We start from the raw sequence: 17,480 nt of genomic DNA on the forward strand, positions 1-17,480 counted from the left end.
ATTGCCCTAAAACTTTTCTATTTAAAACAGCAATACACATTTATTATCTGATGTAGTTTCCATGGATCAGGAGTTTGGAAGCGGCTTAGCTAAGTGGTTATAGCTCAAGGTCTGTCCTGAGATGGCACACAGGATGTTGGCCAGGAATGCAGACTTGACTGGGGTGGAGGATCCACTTCCAAAATATCTCACTAGCATAATTGGAAAGCCATGCTGGCTTTGACTCTGCCAGGTCCTTGTCCTCTCCATAGGCCTGGTTGAGTGTCATCATGAGATGACAGCTGGCTTCCCCCTGAGGGAGTGATTTCAGAGAGAGCGAGAGGGTGACCCCCTTACCTTTTGGGCATAGGCTCAAAAGTCACGCTCCATCATTTCTGAAATACCTATTTATTACTGGCCAGGCGTATTCAGTTTGAGATGGGATTGCACAAGGAATTTCCTCCCACAAGGGGTTTACACAGTGAATATTAACAGGTAGCAGTCATAAAGGGCCATCTTGGAGCCTGGCTGCCACAATGCACCCTCTGCTCCCCAACGATATATACTACTTATGCTACTTTCAGAGAGCTCCCCACATGCAAAATGCATTCTCCCCTTCCAGTTTTATCCCATGACAATATCAGCTAGAAATCTAGGCCATCTTCCTCATGTAAATGAGATCAAGGTGCAGGTGAAGTTCTTCAGGTCTGATTCATTGCAGTTCTCAATCTAAAGATCAGTGAACTAAAGGGACAAAAAAACAGAAGTTAAACATGAGTCACTTGTCCATCTCAGTTCTAAAATCCAACAGGGCACATACATGTTGCCAGTTCCTTGATTAAGAATCAAGGCCTGGGGAAAATTCTTAGTAGCTCTTGGCTTCACCCTCTGGGCTCTTGATCATCTAAGTATCCTTCTTTTACTCTAAAATGTAGCCCATGTTTGAAACTGCATAATTTTCTCATCCTGTGTCTTACCTGTAGAAACGTCAACGTCCAAAGTCCTCTTTTCACTTTGTATTACCTCTGTCCCTTTCAGTTCTATCCAGCAGTGTTTCTATCAGTACTTTTCTCTGAAAAGTTTTGTGGTTTTCCTGTGATATTAATTGAAGTTAACACCATTAGACAAAAGGCATACTTAGAAACCCCATCAAGATAAGCCTTTCTCTATCTTGAGTTTCTGCTGAGACTTCTGAGAGACAATACTCTTAAGCTTCTTATTAGCCCTTTTCATTTACTAAATAATTCTCTTAAGTACCACTTTAGAATTTCCTGAAGTCTTTGCAAAAGACTTTATAGCCACACCATGAATTTCCTCTTCAGACTATGTTTTTCTGGAAGCGCCTCAAATTTTATATTTGTCTATTCCTTAATTTTCTACACAAGCAGGTTGGAACTGTCAAAACTAAATAGTCCTGGTTCCTTCCTTTAGCTTGTCTCTCTCCTCTCACATTTTACTAAAAGGATCAAGAAGAACAAGGTGGCTTTTTCAACACTCTGGACATCTCCTTAGTTAGAACATCCAGTTGGGTAGGTACCACTTCTCACATTTCTCTAGGCAACAATGTTGCTAAACTCCACTACTACTACCTAAGAAGGATGCCCTTTCCTTCAGTTCCAAATAACCTTTCCTCAGTTTCACGTAAGTTTCATCAACTCCTCCTCTGAGCCCATCAGGCTTCTATTAACAGTCTGCTCAAGGCAATTTAGTTTTTCACTAACACTTTCCTCGGAAGTCCTTCCATCTTCTGCCACCAACAATTTCCAAAGCCACCCTCATAGATGCTTTATAGAAGCACCTACTTTCAGGTACCAAAATCTGTGCTAGTCATCTATTGCTACATAAAAAATCAATCAAAAACTTAGTGACTTAACACAATAAACCTATATTATCTCACACAGTTTCTGTGTGCCAGGAATTCAGGAGTGGTTTAGCTGGGTGGTACTGGCTCAGGGTCTCTTATGAGGTCTCAGTGAAAGGTTGGCTCAGACTACAGTTATATGAAGGTTTCACTGAGTCTAGAAGATCTAATTCCAAGATGTCTCACTCATATGGCTGTCACATTTTTGCTGGGTGATGGCAGGACATCTTGGTTTCTTACTACATAGACCCCTAAGTATCTCCCCAAAATTCATATGGTGAAGCCCCAACCCCCAATGTAATGGTATTTGGAAGTGGGGCTTTGGGGAGATGACTAGGTTTAAATGAGGTCTTGAGGGTGGGGACCCCATGATGTCCTTATAAGAAGAGGAAGAGACCAAGGCTCTCTTTCTCCACCATGTGAGGACACAGTAAGAGGCAGTTGTCTGCAATCCAGCTTTGTGTAGAGGGATGCAGCCTATACAAACAACAACAACCAAATGACCAAAGCCAAACCACAAGGAAGAGACAACCCCAAAGTTCAAACCCAGGCTTTCATGCTCCAGATACCTGACTTTTCCCACAACACCATGGCCTTACCATGCAGTAGAGGTGGACAGTGTGATGTCAGAGATTAGGCAGCATGAAAGTGGCACTAAAAGGAAAAGAATCCAAGACAAAGCTTACTAAGGTCACCATTCTGGAGCTTATGGTCAAAGCCTACCAGGCCCCACCACCCAGAACCACAAAGACCCCCGGCCTTAGCCAATACTCTCCTCGAACCTATGTCCGGAGCAGTCATATCCCACCATCCCCACTTGGGGCCTGGGCCCTTCTACTCAGAATACTGTTGGTGAGCTGAGCCCCTAGAGTCAGACACATGGGTTCAAATCCCAGCTCTGCTTTTTATGAGCTGTGAAGCGTTGGATAAGTTACTTCACCTCTCTGAACTTTGTTCTTTTTTAAGATAATAGGAGTTCCTGCCTTATAGGCATGAAAACAGTTAACGTACCAGCACAGAGCTTAGCATAGTGCTTGGCACATAGTAAGGACTCAATAAATGGCAGTCCTAGTTATTTTTTTGTCTGCCTGGTCCCTAAATCTCTGGTTTGGCTGACAATTCAAAAAGCCATGACAGCTCTCAGTGCCATCTCAGTGGGCCCTCTGACCCCAAGCCTTCACACAAGCAGATATGAGAAATCCCATCCCAGGACTGGTTATGTCATCTGTATGAAGCTCAACATCTGGCCTGGATGCTCTCCCCCAGAGCCATCTTCTCCTCCAGATGTTTTCATGGCCTCCTGTGGCCCCTCAGCAGCAGTGAGACTCAGAGGACTGTGGGGCTCGTAGACCTGGGGGCCTTCAGCCCCCTCCATCTGTCAGGCCAGCTTAGTACTCCCAAAGCAGCCCGAACATACTCCACCCCTGGGCAGCTGCAGTGGGAGCTGGCCTCTCTCTGCCCCAGCACACAGTAGCTGAGCCATCTGCTCCTACCAGGGACACAGCAGTTCATTCTGAGGGCAGCCTCCTCTGTGCTCCAGAGAAGTCATTCATTCCACGTGCAATTATCAAGCACCTACTAAGTGCCAGACTCTGAACGAGGCACTAGGAATACAAGTTTTGCCCTAAAGAAGCTCACAAATTTGTAGTAGAGACAGAACTTTTTAAAAAGAAGAAGAAACATACTATTATACATCAACTATACATAAATTTTAAAAAAAGAAAAGATTGAATAGATCATCTTAAGCAGGTAAGAAGGAGAAGAGGGAGGAGGAGGAGGAAAAAGAAAGAAAGAAATTATGAGCTAGTGTAAATTAGTACTGGAATTAAGGTACACATAGAGGTCTTTAGGAATGAGAGAAGGAAACACCTAACCCAGTCTTGTGGGGCTGGGGGAAGGCGGGGGTGGGAGAAGGGTGTAAAGGAAGAGAAGGCTTCCTGGATGAAGTGTTTCTTGAGGCAAGAGATGAAACACAAAGAAGAGTGAACAGGGTAGAGGGGAGCAGGAAAATGTGCTCCAGGTAGAAGGCATGGTGTGAGCAAATGTGTGGAGGTACTACGCACTGATCTTGGAGCCACAAATATTCAGTGGACTGTCTGCCGGCACCACTTCCATCCTGAGACCTGCCACACGCAAGCACACTAGGGAGCCGCCACGTATCTAGGACACACCATTCCCTTAGTCCAAGTTCACTAGGCTTGGGTCACCTGACACAAAATGGGCCCAGGGAATCCCACTCTCACCCTGAGGGATTTTAACTTGAGACCAAAGGGTGGCAGAGATTGTAAGATGACAAGCCCAAGAATTGTCACAGATCATGTTTCCAGCAGCTAAATATGGTGATTTTCAAACATGTTGTTCCTCCTATCAAGAGCTGGATCTGTGGTCCCTCCCCTTGAATGTGGAGGAGGCTTGTTGACTAACCTGATGCATAGACTGTGACAGAAGCAGCTTCCAACGTTCTGTTAGAAAAGACCATGCATCTTCCATCCATCTCTTTGGGGACACCAGCTTTTGGAGCCCTGAGCTGCCATGTAAGAATTCTGGCTACCCTAATGTTGCTACACTAGAGAGACCACACAGAGAGACCACAGAGTGGTAGAGAAGAATGTTATAGGAGCCCCAGCTATCCCAGCCCCCAGCCCAGGGGTCAGATTTGTGAGTAAGGAAAATGACTTCAACCTCAACCAACGTTGGACTGCAACCACATGAAAGAACCTGGACGTGAACCAACCAGTTGTGTCCAGTGAGCCCTTAGAACCACGAGAGACAGTAATAAATGTTGTTGTTTCATGCCACTAAGATTAAGATGGTTTGTTATACAACAGTAGTTAAACAGAGCCTCGAGAAAGCCCCTATGTGGAGAGAAAGGATGAAGCTGACATGCTGCAATAGATGCAGAGATGGAGGTATTGCTTGACAGCTTGATCTAGTTGTTTGGGAAACTTTGTCCCTGCCCTCCCTGAAACAATCCTTAGATTTCTTGAGCCAGTAACTCTTCTTATGATCTAAGTTAGCTCAATTTGCATTTATGTCACTTGCAAGCAAAATATTACAGGTGATTTGGGATAAGCCCAAAGAGCTTAATATGTTTAAAGCACATATCTGGAACTGGGAGTCAGGGGGAGGTGGTGAGTTGTGAGAGATAAAGGAGAGGAAGTAATCCCAGGAGAGATCATTCAGGAACTGTAGGACACCGCAAAGAGTTTTGTTGTGTTTAATTTATATCTTCTCTGTCTCCGCAAATGATACGGGGAGACTACCAAGGACTCTGGACTTTATCATAAAGACAAAGTCTAGCCAGTGAACAATTTTTATCCAAAATATGAAAGGTTCAGACATGCACTGTGGAAAGGTCAACCTGCCAGTTTAGATGATGTGTTGGAGAGAAGTGAACTGGTCAGGAGTCTATTGATGTGATGGAGGGAAGAAATGACAAGGGGCTGAACCAAGGTGGGACAATGAGAGCAGAATGAGAAAGTATTAAGCATTAAGGTAGAATGGACATACCTGGAGTCCTTTATGAGAAGGAGGATGGGAAAAGGCTAAGATGATTTCCAATTCTGAGTACCTGAAGAGGTAATGATGTCTTTGCCAAAATGCAAGAGAAGGATCAAGTCAGGAGGTAAAAATGATGACTTGAGCTTGTATATGCAGAGCTTGAAGTGTCTGTGGGTATGAAGGGGGAAAATGTCATGCATTAGTTCATCATTTAACACATTTATTGAGCACATGTTTTATGCCAAGCTCTGGCAAAGTGTTGGTGCCCAAAATGGGTATACTGCCTGTCCTCATAAATTTTACAGTCTAGAAGAGCAGATAGAAATTAATTGAACATGTAAATATGTAATTACAAACTCTTGAAGAATGTTATGGAGAAAAAAATATCAGACCCTATAATGGCACATTACAAAGAAATCCGACAGTCTGGGGATATCTCAGCTCCTGTGATTGCCTGGCGAATAACCACAAAATTCAGGGCATAAAACAACTATAATCATTTATTATCTCTGATGGCTTCTGTGAGCCAGGAAGAGGCACAGTGAAAACAACTTATCTTTGCTCCATGGTATATGGTGCATCAAATGAAAGACCCAAAAACTGGGGGCTGGAACCATCTGAACATGTTCATTCATTCACGTGTTTGATGGGCAATGCTGGCTTTCCAAGTGGTCCCTCTGCATGGGCTAGTTGGGCTTTCTCACAAAATGGTGGCTGAGTACCATGGACAAGTGGAGAGGGGGAAAGAGACAGAGAGAGATGCTGCCTTTCATGACGATCTTCAAAGTCATGCAACAACTCTTCTGCCACATTCTATTGATTAAGGCAGTAACTGAAGTCCACCCAAGTTCTAGACGAGGGCACACAAACCCACCTCTTAACAGAATGAGGTCAATATCACATTGTAAGAAGAGCGTGTGGGACGGGAGATGTATATTACTGTGGCCATCTTTGGAAAATACAGTCTACCACAGGAGAGGTCAGCAAAGACTACTCAAGAAAGTAATATTTGAGCTGATATCTCAATGATAAACATGAGTCAATTAGCGATGGGATGAAGATGGTACATTGGGGGCAGTATCCCTAGCAGAAGGAATAGCGTGTATAGAGGCCCTGAAGTATTAAAGAGAATGATGTACTCAAGAAGCTGATGGAAGGCCAGAGTAGTTGGAGTGAGTCTGACATAGAAATCTAAATCTCAAGGAAGAGGTCAATGTTGGAAGCAAAAATGTGGAAGCCCACAGTAGGTGGCAGTAAAGGGGACCACATGAGAGAATAAGCAAAGAGAGAGAAAGGGCTTCATAGAAGCTTGAGTTTGCTTAGACTTCATGCCCTCTGTCAACATCCTGCTGCTAAAATATGATTAAGCTCAGAACTTGTCTTAACTCTCCCAACCAATAGAAGCAGGCTGCCTTGCTTTGCTACCTAGCTGTAATAGCCAGCCTCCAAGATGGCCCCTTGCCTCTTGGTATTCACATCCTTATGTAGTCCCCACCCACGCTGAATCATTTTGACTTCTATGATTTAGAAGTGAAAGTGTATGACTTCCAAAGGTAAGTCGTAAAAGAACTGCAGCTTCTGCCTTGGATTGTTCACTCTGGAAAGACAAGCCATCATGTCATCAAGTCTCAAATATCTCTCTGGAGAGGCCCATGTGATGAGAAACTGAGGCCTCCTGCCAATAGCCAGCATCCACTTGCCAGCCATTTGAATGAACCACCTTGGAAGTGGATCCTCATTCCTAGTCAAACCTTCAGAGAATTCCAGCCCCCTAGTCCTCAAGACCTCAAGATGGGGCCTCAGACATCATAAAGCAGAGACAAGGTATCCCTGCTGTGCCCTGTTTGAATTAATGACCAACAAATGCCATGTGAGAAAATAAGTTATTATTGTTGTTTCAAGCCATTAAAATGCTGAGGTGATTTGTTAACACCGTGATAAATGACTACTACACTAGCCCTGACCCTTTGATTATCCTTCTTTACCTCACATTTCCCCTGAGTATAACCAATTCCATGAGACTCTTTGAGCTAGAAGAAATCACCCAATCAAAGCTTGAATCCATTTAGGGCCTTCCAAGCAAGTTTAAAAAAAAAAAAATCATCTCCCTTTGCACACCTCTAGTGACAGACAACTCACTACCTACCAAGGCAGCTCATTCCACTTAATGCCAGGCTCCCTGTAACTTGGAATCATAAGTGAGTCTTCCATCCCAGTCACCACTACTTATGGTCCCTTCTTTCCCAGGAGCTGTTCCTGACCCAGTGCTGAAACAAGACCCCCCCCTTAACCTCTCCCCAACCAAAAGATCAAATTACAATTCCAAAAGGCATGCTTGACTTGGAAACATCAGCAAGAAAGTTCCATTTCCCTCCAACTCTAAATGAAAAAAGACTCCTTGTCAGTTTGGAGCAATTAGCTGTGGGAGATGATGACGGAGCAGTGAGAGTTGCTGCGAGGGGGCAGAGTGGCAGCGGAAGCCTCAACTCAGACAGACATGCCGCAGATGGCACAACGAGATAACGCCTTTCACGTTTCAGAAATCACATTGTCAACAATGTTTCCAGACTCAGAAATTAGCTGAAGTCATCAGCAGTGCCTGGCAGCAAGCAGCAGGCACGTTGGTGGGGGCCCCTCACTTGACATGATGCATTGGTGCAAAGAGAAACTGGCAAGGTTTGCGGAAAGGATTGGTGGGCTTACGGTCTCCTGAGGCTGCAGGAAGGGCAAGCCTGGGGCATCGTAAGGCCTTTACTTGGGGTCAACATTCAAAAGCCCCGATCTTCCATCTCTTGTCCCAACAGCAGGGGATTCACTTCAAGTCTCAGAATGCGACCTCCTCCTACTCAGTGCCTTGTGGGTTGATGTTTCCTCTTTAGAGGGTTACAGAAAGCAAAAGTGATGAATTCAATCACCCATGTCTTAAATAAGAATTACATTATTTTTAACAAAATCATCCTTGTTAAAATAAAAAATACTCTCTTAGTTGAAGATATGGCCCCATCAGAGGCAGTCTATACCAACCGTCTGACATTTCCATTATAGTCGCCCTATCTTTAGCATCCTTACCCTAGAAGAGCCAGGAAATAGAATCAGAAGCTGGTGCCCTGCTGCCCAGGACATCCATGAGTCCAGCCAATTACAATAATTGGGGGGAGGGTGAGGGAGGATATGGGAGTTAACTATTGTTGCAGCCCTGGTTGGTGCTGTAAGCAAGCACGAGATGCAACATGGAGTTAAGATTACATATCTCAGGACTTCCCTGGTGGTACAGCAGTTAAGAATCTGCCTGCCAATGCAGGGGACATGGGTTCAATCCCTGGTCCAGGAAGATCCCACATGCTGCGGAGCAACTAAGCCTGTGTGCCACAACTACTGAGCCCACGTGCTGCAACTACTGAAGCCTGTTTGCCTAGAGCCCATGCTCTGCAATGAGAAGCCACTGCACCACAATAGTCTCCCCCACTCACCACAACTAGAGAAAGCCCACGTGCTGCAACAAAGACCCAACGCAGCCATAAAATAAATAAAATTAAATTAAATTTAAAAAAAGATTACATATCTCATGGAAAGAAGTAGAGTCTAGGAGAAAAATCATCTTTATCCCTTTTGCTGAAGCACCTTCTTATGTTTCTTCCTGGTGAGAATCAGGGCTGTTTCCCAAACTGCAAAGTCGCACTTACTAGAGCAGAGGAAAGAGGTAAACGATTCTCCCTGGGAATTCAAAAGGACAAAAGCTAAATTTGAATATGTGCCTGTGTGGTATTGGAAACAAGGTTTGCAGAGGATAAAGGTGGGAGGTAGGGGGTGGAATGCTTTCTAGTGGTTGTGGTAATACAGATCATTGAGACTCAGCTGGAGACTTCCAACCATATCTACCAATCCTGCATCAAGCTTGAGCCCTAGGAGATACCTGAGACCCTTGCCTTTCTCTCAAGACCCTGAAAAATTTGGGACCCTCTTTGCCATTGTAGGACACACAGCAAACGGTAGACTGCTCTGGACAGATGGATGAAACCCCAAGAGGTGGGATCAGATGGAAAGGTGAAGTTAAGTATCTTGTCTAAGAATGTGGTGTGAGCAGCCTAAGGTCTTTATGAAGGTCAGTCTGCTAGGACCCATCACCAGGCCAGCTCCTGCCACTAAGAAAAGGTAAGCGGAGCAAAATCCAAGAGAAGACAGCCCTGCCTCTTGGGGCATGTGGGGTTAAGGACCTAGGAGAGAAAGTCTCTTATCTTCAGCCAAAAGTGGGTTGCAAGAGGAGGGGAAGGCTGCTGAGTTATTTCCAAGACTCTCCCCGCTGCACGGCTTCTTTTGGGAGTCAACTGCATCCGTAACTGTCTCTACTTATGGGTCAGAGATGGAAGAGGGGCAACTAGCCTTGACTGCACATTCTCCATAAGCCAGATCTTTGGCACATATCATCTCAGGTTATCTTCTCAAGATTCTAGGCCCAAGGACAACTAAAATAATAAGCATCTGAATGGAGTTATACTTGTATTGCTCTAGCTGCCTCAACCATCACAAAAGTCAGCTGACCACACTTTAGAGAGCTCCTGTCAATCACTGGAAGGGACTGAGCTTCATCTCTGATTCCAGGTCTAGGGCAACCTGAGCAGACTGGCAATCAGAAAATTAAGTAGGAACTAACAGCCCAAAGAAACCAGGAGAGCTTGGATTTCTGCAAATTCCTAGGGGACTTAAGGAAGGCTTTGATTGGCCTTTCTTTAACACAGGAGTTCTCAAAGCATGAACCCCACACCAGTAGCATTGACATCACCTGAAAACATGTTAGAAATGCAAAAATCACTATCTTTGAAAGATATTTGCGGGACTTCCCTGGTGGCGCAGTGGTTAAGAATCCGCCTGCCAATGCAGTGGACACAGGTTTGATCCCTGGTCCGGGACGATCCCACATGCCCCGGAGCAACTAAGCCCGCATGTCACAAGTACTGAGCCAGTGCTCTAGAGCCCGCAAGCCACAGCTACTGAGCCCAAGTGCCACAACTACTGAAGCCCAAGTGCCTAGAGCCCATGCTCCACAACAAGAGAAGCCACGGCAATGAGAAGCCCAGGCACCGCAATGAAGAGTAGCCCTGCTCACCACAAGTAGAGAAAGCCCATTACAGCAACGAAGACCCAATGCAGCCAATAAATAAATAAATAAATTTAGTAAATTTATTATAAATAAAGACATTTGCACCCCCTTGTTCACTGCAACACTATTTACAATAGCCAAAACATGGAAGTAATCTCTGTCCATCAACAGATGAATGGATAAAGAAGATGTGAAGTAGATCCGTACATACACACATAGATATAGGTACTGATGTAGATATTCACACACAGGTAATGGAATATTACTCAGCCATTAAAAGAAAAAGAAACTCTTGCTACCTGCAACATCGGAACTTGGAACTTGAGGACATTATGCTAAGTTAAATAAGTCAGACAGAGAAAAAGAAATACTGTATAATCTCATTTACACATGGAATCTAAAAAAAAAAAAAAAATCAACTTACAGATACAGAGAACAGGTTGGAGGTTGCCAGAGATGGAGGATGAGGGATGGGCAAAACAGGTGAAGGTGGTAAAAAGGCACAAACTTCCAGTTATAAGACAAATAAGTCCTGGGGGTGTAACATACAGTAGGGTGTATTAAAGTAAATAAATACATATATAATAAATGCGATTCTTGAACCCTACCCTAGACCTAGTGACTCAGACATCCTGAGGGTGGGGCCCTGCTGTCTTCATTTTAACAAGCCCTGTAGATGATTCTGACACAAGTCACCTCCGTGGGCATGTGTAAAGACACACTGCTGTAAACCTGGGATCTCAAGTTAATGACACCTATTTCTTGGGGAGGAGACATAGGCCCCCGGAGCTGGAAGGGCAAGAGCCCTTTGAATGTGGGTGGTCCCCTCCTACCTCCCTGTGCACACAGATCCCCACACTGGTCTGGCTGGGGCACACCCCAGCCCTGCCTGGCCCTCCAGCCTCATCTCGGCTGGGACACACGGGGACACTCCAGTCTGGAACTTTGGGGGGACATTGAGGATGGCTGTGCTCCTCTTGGGAGCTGACAGCAGGAAGACAGGGACTCTGTTCAAGAGAAGCCCAGACTCCAGCCTGGAGTTTTCCCAAGACCCTCTTCCCTCCCCCAAGAGTGAAAGGCTCAATCAGATAAGGCTCCCACTACCCCCCAAAAGTGCTGCAGGAGACAGACACATGGGCCCAACCCAGAGGCGCTGAGCTGGGAGGCCTGTCACACCTGAGGAGGCCCAGAGGTGCCAGCTCGGCAGTTGGGCCCGGATGGCAGTGCGTTGCCGGCTGATGAATGGCTTTCTGATGAGGGCGCTGTGCAGGCTGCCAGCTGTGCCAGTACAGGCTCGCGATCAGCATGGCTGCGCTGTTCCCCTCCCCTCCCACACGTACCAGGAAACATCACACCTCCAGCGAGCGGCAATTAATCTGTGCAGGAGACAGGCCAGGACAGGGCAGGACGGGGGGAGGCGCCAGCAAGCTGCTGTGCCCTGTCTGCCTTCCCTGGAGAGTCGGCCGTCGCCTCCAGACACGAGAAATGCACCAGCTCCCCTGCGTCAGCAGCCCTGGGGGAGAGGCAAACACAGGGGCTCTAGTGCGTGGCGAAGAGCACTGGACTGAGAGCTGGCAGATACAGGCTCGAATCCCAGCTCTGCCACTGACAAGCTGTGAGGCCTTTAGCACATTTTGTCACTTGTCTGGGCTTCATTTTCCACCACTAGAAAGCTGCAACCACTCAGAGTTCGGGCGAGAAGAGAACGAAATGACTCGTGCAAGGTGCCTGGCACATGGCAGACATGCAACAAATAGTGACTTCTCTCCTCTGTCCTCAGCTGTCCACCTAGACCCTGGGGTTCTCCCAGGGAAACCCTACATATGGTTATTAAACAGGTACAGAGCACCTCCCCCAGGCCAAGGAGGTCCTCCCAAAAAGGGGAAGCATGGGGGAGCAAGTATCTTTCCATGCATCTTCCAATCTGGGAACAGCCTAACAGTGGCAAAGAAAGGAGCCCCGTGCAGGCAACTTGGGTCCAGCTGGTCTCCTGTGCCCTGCCTCACCCCTACCAGATCCACAAACTCCAGAACCCCAGGAGGTGACCTCTAGAAGAAATTTCAGATCACGTTTCTTTCGTGTTTTTAAAGCCCCAGGTAGATCCTTAATGCCGACAAAGTAAAAATGCCTCCACGTGGCATTCAGTGTCAGTTTCAAATCTGCTGAGTCTCATCCCTCACCGTGATCCTCCCTCGTCCAGCCGCCCAGAAGAGATGCCATTCCCAGAATGCACCAGGACATCACAAGACTGGGCCTTTGCACATGCTGTCCCCCCTGCTGGGAAAGCCCATCCTGAGCTCTTATCCATTTAAAGCACTGACCCTCTATGGCCCAACTTTAGAAAGACATCTCCTGATGCCCCTGCCCCAGGCATAGGTAGTTACATGGGCTTTCTTACCAAACATCCTTCCCCAAATCTTGACAGATTTTTGAGAGAAGTGAAGAGGCTTACATTTCATCCAGATACCTCTGGGTCTGACACTCTCCTTTCACTGAATTCTCATTCTCTGCTCTGCATCTCAGTTCTTGTGATATTTCTATTAACACTGTCTGAGAGCAAATTGATTTGGGGTTCCGTATCACCCTGATTATTTACATGAAGTCAAGCATCAACTGAAATCCCTAAAACATTAAAGACCTGCGAGGCTAAGCCAGCTTCACTAGCCAGGATTGGGGTCATTGCTTCTGCGTCCCAATGCAGGACCCTCCATTATTCCTCCACTGATTCACTGTTTAAGATTTGGCCCTGGGCTTCCCTGGTGGCTCAGTGGTTTAGAGTTCTCCTGCCAGTTCAGGGGACATGGGTTCGATCCCTGGTCTGGGACGATCCCACATGCCACGGAGCAACAAAGCTTGTGCATCACAACTACTGAGCCTGGGCTCTACAGCCTGCGAGCCACAACTGTTGAGCCCATGTGGGACAACTACTGAAGCCCATGTGCCTAGAGCCCATGCTCCACAACAAGAGAAGCCACAGCAATGAGAAGCCCAGGCACCATAACGAAGGGTAGCCCCCGCTCTGCTTTCCTCAACTAGAGAAAGCCCACGCACAGCAATGAAGAACCAACGCAGCCAATAAACAAACAAACAAACAAACAAATAAATAAATAAATAAATAATTTGGCCCCACACAGGTAGCCACGATCATTTCAGATACTGATTCTTTCATCCAGCCACTTTTTCTTTTTCATCTTTATTTCATCTGTGAATCCCAACAGTGGATTTTCTATCTCATCGTCCAAATCATTCACTAAAAATGCTACATAGAATCAGGGCTAAGCTAGAATCTTGGGTCCTCCAATAGAGATCTCCCTGCAGGATGATATCAACTCACTAACCTGCTCTAAATAGGCAAGATAGTTATTAATCTACTGGGATCCTCTAAAATCCAGCCCATATTCTCAGTCTTCTCCCTACGAATAGCTGAAGATTCTTTTACAAGTTTTGCTGAAACTCTGCTGAAAGCCAGATCAACAATCTGCTTCATTGGACAGGCATTACTAGAGATCACTGGTTTGCCTCCCAACACCCATTCTTCCTGGCTTTTGCAGGGAGGCAGTGTGCCAAGATACTAGCTACTTTTCTCAGTTTCCCTTAAAAATAGCAGTGGCCATATGACATATCCTTGCCAATGAGATCAAGGTGGAAATTATTGTCGACCTTCCAGGAAAGCTACTTAAAAAAGGAGGCAAACTCAGATGACACAGCTAGTCTAAATTTTAAATAATCCCCAGACAAAACACAAATACTCCCAAACAGAAATGAGAAAGGGGATATAACCACCGATTAAAAAAAGAAGCTAGGGACTTCCCTGGTGGCACAGTGGTTAAGAATCCCCCTGCCAATGCAGGGGACATGGATTCAAGCCCTGGTCTGGGAAGATCCCACATGCCGCAGAGCAACCAAGCCCTTGTGCCACAACTACTGAGCCTGCACTCTAGAGCCCGTGAGCCACAGCTAATGAAGCCCGCATGCCTAGAGCCTATGCTCCACAACAAGAGAATCCACCGCCATGAGAAGCCCTCAATGAAAAATAGCCCCCTATCGCCACTACTAAAGAAAGCTCACGTGCAGCAATGAAGACCCAATACAGCCAATTAATTAATTAATTTTTTTTTAAAAAAAGAAGCTAAAAGAACATTGCAAGTCCAAGAGATGTCAAGTACCTCATTTAGGTGGTGTTGCCTGGGGAGGCCTCTCTAAATAGAGTTGACCTGGGACTTGAATGGGGAAAAGAAAGCAGTCCTGCAAAGACCTTGGAAAAGACTTTTTCAGGTGCAAACAAATTTATATGCTTGAGGTACAGACGGAAGGCCACATCCTGATGAGAAACCGAGATGCTGAGCTATTAAACATCTCGCCTAAGACCTCTCTGCTGGTAAATGGTGAAGTTGGGACCTGAACCCAGAAGTTCTAACCCAAGAGTCTGCACTTATCACCACCACACTATGGGGTTTCTCTTACCTGCTTCCACTTGTGTCTTGAGAATTAACAGTGACACTGCCCAGTTACTATTAGCTGTCCTCTCCTGAGTGAATGCTAGGCTTCCAGAAGAGCATACAGGTCAGTCCCTGGATAACCAGAGGCTGGGAAGTGATATCCACTGACCTGCCCAGACCCCAAGGGAGGATATCAAGGAGGAGTCACCATCAGGCCCTACTGGTACAGCCACCAAAGTGTGATGGGCAGAACTAAGGTGAGATACTAAGGGCACAAAAATTAAGGAGATACTCACTCTTTTTCCTTTTGTTTTTTTTTTTTTAGTGAAGTATAGTTGATTTACAATGCTGTGTTAATTTCTACTGTACAGCAAAGTGATTCATTTATACATGTACATACATTCATTTTTAAATATTCTTTTCTAAATATTTTTTTTTTGCGGGTTACAGCATATTATTTATTAAGCAAGTTATCGTTTAAGGGATTTAATTGATAACGGCCCTTGGTTTCACGAACCTGCCTTTCTGCTTTCACTCTGATGCCCCTGACATTTTTTCTCAGCCCAGCCACCAGCAACATGTTTTATAAACACACAGCTGATCGTGTGTCTCCCCTGCTTAAAACTCTTCTGTGGCTCCCTGTGACTTTCAGGGTGAAGACTCGGATCCCTAGTCACAAAGCCGTACCGAGTTGAGCCTGGTGTGTCCTTCAGTTTTGCTGCCACTTCCCCCGCCATGTTCTCTGACGCTAGTCTTTTTTGGGGTCCAAATTGCCCTTTCTTCCAGCTCTGCAATCTCTAAATATTTTTTAAATATTCTTTTCCATTATGATTTATCATAGGATACTGAATATAGTTCTTTGTGCTATTCCCACTCTTTTTTTTTTTTTTTTGGCTGTGTTGGGTCTTCATTGCTGCACACAGACTTTCTCTAGTTGCAGCAAGCAGGGGCTACTCTTCACTGTGGTGTGTGGGCTCCTCACTGTGGGGACCTCTCCTGTTGTGGAGTACGGGCTCTAGGCACATGAGCTTCACTAGTTGCAGCACATGGGCTCAATAGCTGTGGCTCACAGGCAGAAAATAGTTGTGGCACACGGGCTTAGTTGCTCCAAGGCATGTGGTATCTTCCCGGGGCAGGAATTGAACCCGTGTTCCGTGCATTGGCAGGCAGATTCTTAACCACTGCTCCACCTAGGAAGCCCCGCTATACCCACTCTTAATGTTACTCCTGCATTTGTGCTGTTGAATCCAAGTTCACCTGCCTGATGCACAGTGAGGGCAAACAAACTGAAACATCAGAGTCTGGAGCAGAGAAAGGTTTATTGCAGGGCCATGCAAGGAGAACAAGAGGCTCATGCTGAAAAGACCTGAACTCGTCTATGGTTTGGGGAGAAGAGCTTTTATAGGCAAAATCTGGGGGGAGGGCTGCAGGATGTGTGACCTTCCTCTGATTGGTTGGTGGTGAGGTGACAGGGCGGTGCTCCAGGAATTTCAACCATCCGTCTTCTGGTTCCAGTGAGCCTGGCGTCCACGTGCTTGTGCTCAGCCTGAAGTTACCATCCTCCACCGGGGTGGGGGCCTTAGGTCCTGTAGAAGAACTCAGAGATGCGTGTCAGATTGTTCTATAAATCCCCTGAGGAGGAGCCAGAACCCTGCCCTAGACTGCCTTTGCTGTGCTTCTGCACTCCCTCACTCATCGAATTAGTAGCTGTTTGAATCTGCCCTTTGGAACACAGGGAAGGTCTAGGAGGCTGAAGCCTTTTTCCTACAAATAAGAAATGGGGTACACAGAAAGTCTTTTGTATCAGGGAGGACCCCACAGGGTTCTGCTCTGTTTCATTTACACAGCCCGAGAGTGGGGCTTCCTTAAATTCTGCACCCTTGGCACCTTACTTTACTCACCCTAGCCCCAGTCCTGCACTGGTGCTGGAAGCAGGATGTTACCCAGAGCCCTTCAAGGTGCAGGGGGTTGTCATTCTGGTGGCCTCCCACTGGCTTCCACTCCATCCCCTAGGCTGTATCTATTAAGCCCAAGTCACCTGAGCTCAGCCAGTTCTGTCCGCAACACTCTGGGGCTAAGATCACAGCATACCCAGTGTCCCGACCATCCCAGCCAGGACCACGTGTCAGCTTAGCAACTCCTCCATCAAGGTGGCTCCCTCAAACATGAGCTCACAAGGACCGTGTGTGTCCCTCCAGATGACAGTTCTTTTATCACCGGATGTTACAGCAAAGGCCAGAGAAGGAAGCAGGTGATAAGACTATAAAGCCGTGTTTCCAAAAATGCCAACCAACCTTCTCTGACACGACACCTGGACCTCCAGCCTCTTTGCCAGCTTCCCCATTGTTTTATTATAATGAGCAACAAGCTCATTAATAACCACTCCCCCCGAGTCCCAGCCACAAGGGGAACCAGCAGGTGCAAGGGGCTCACAATTAGTCCTTTATAATGCGTGGTTGGCAATAAACCCACTCTGAAGCTGGAACAGCGAGGACCTGGCTCCAGGTAGTGTCTGCAGCCACTGGAGTAATTAATGGCAGAGGCACAGGATGGAAAGAGAGTATGTTAACCCTTCAGCAGCTTGTAAAATTGAGGACCTCAA

This window comes from Hippopotamus amphibius, chromosome 12, assembly GCF_030028045.1.
Source record: "Hippopotamus amphibius kiboko isolate mHipAmp2 chromosome 12, mHipAmp2.hap2, whole genome shotgun sequence".
In the NCBI taxonomy this organism is placed as follows: Eukaryota; Metazoa; Chordata; class Mammalia; order Artiodactyla; family Hippopotamidae; genus Hippopotamus; species Hippopotamus amphibius.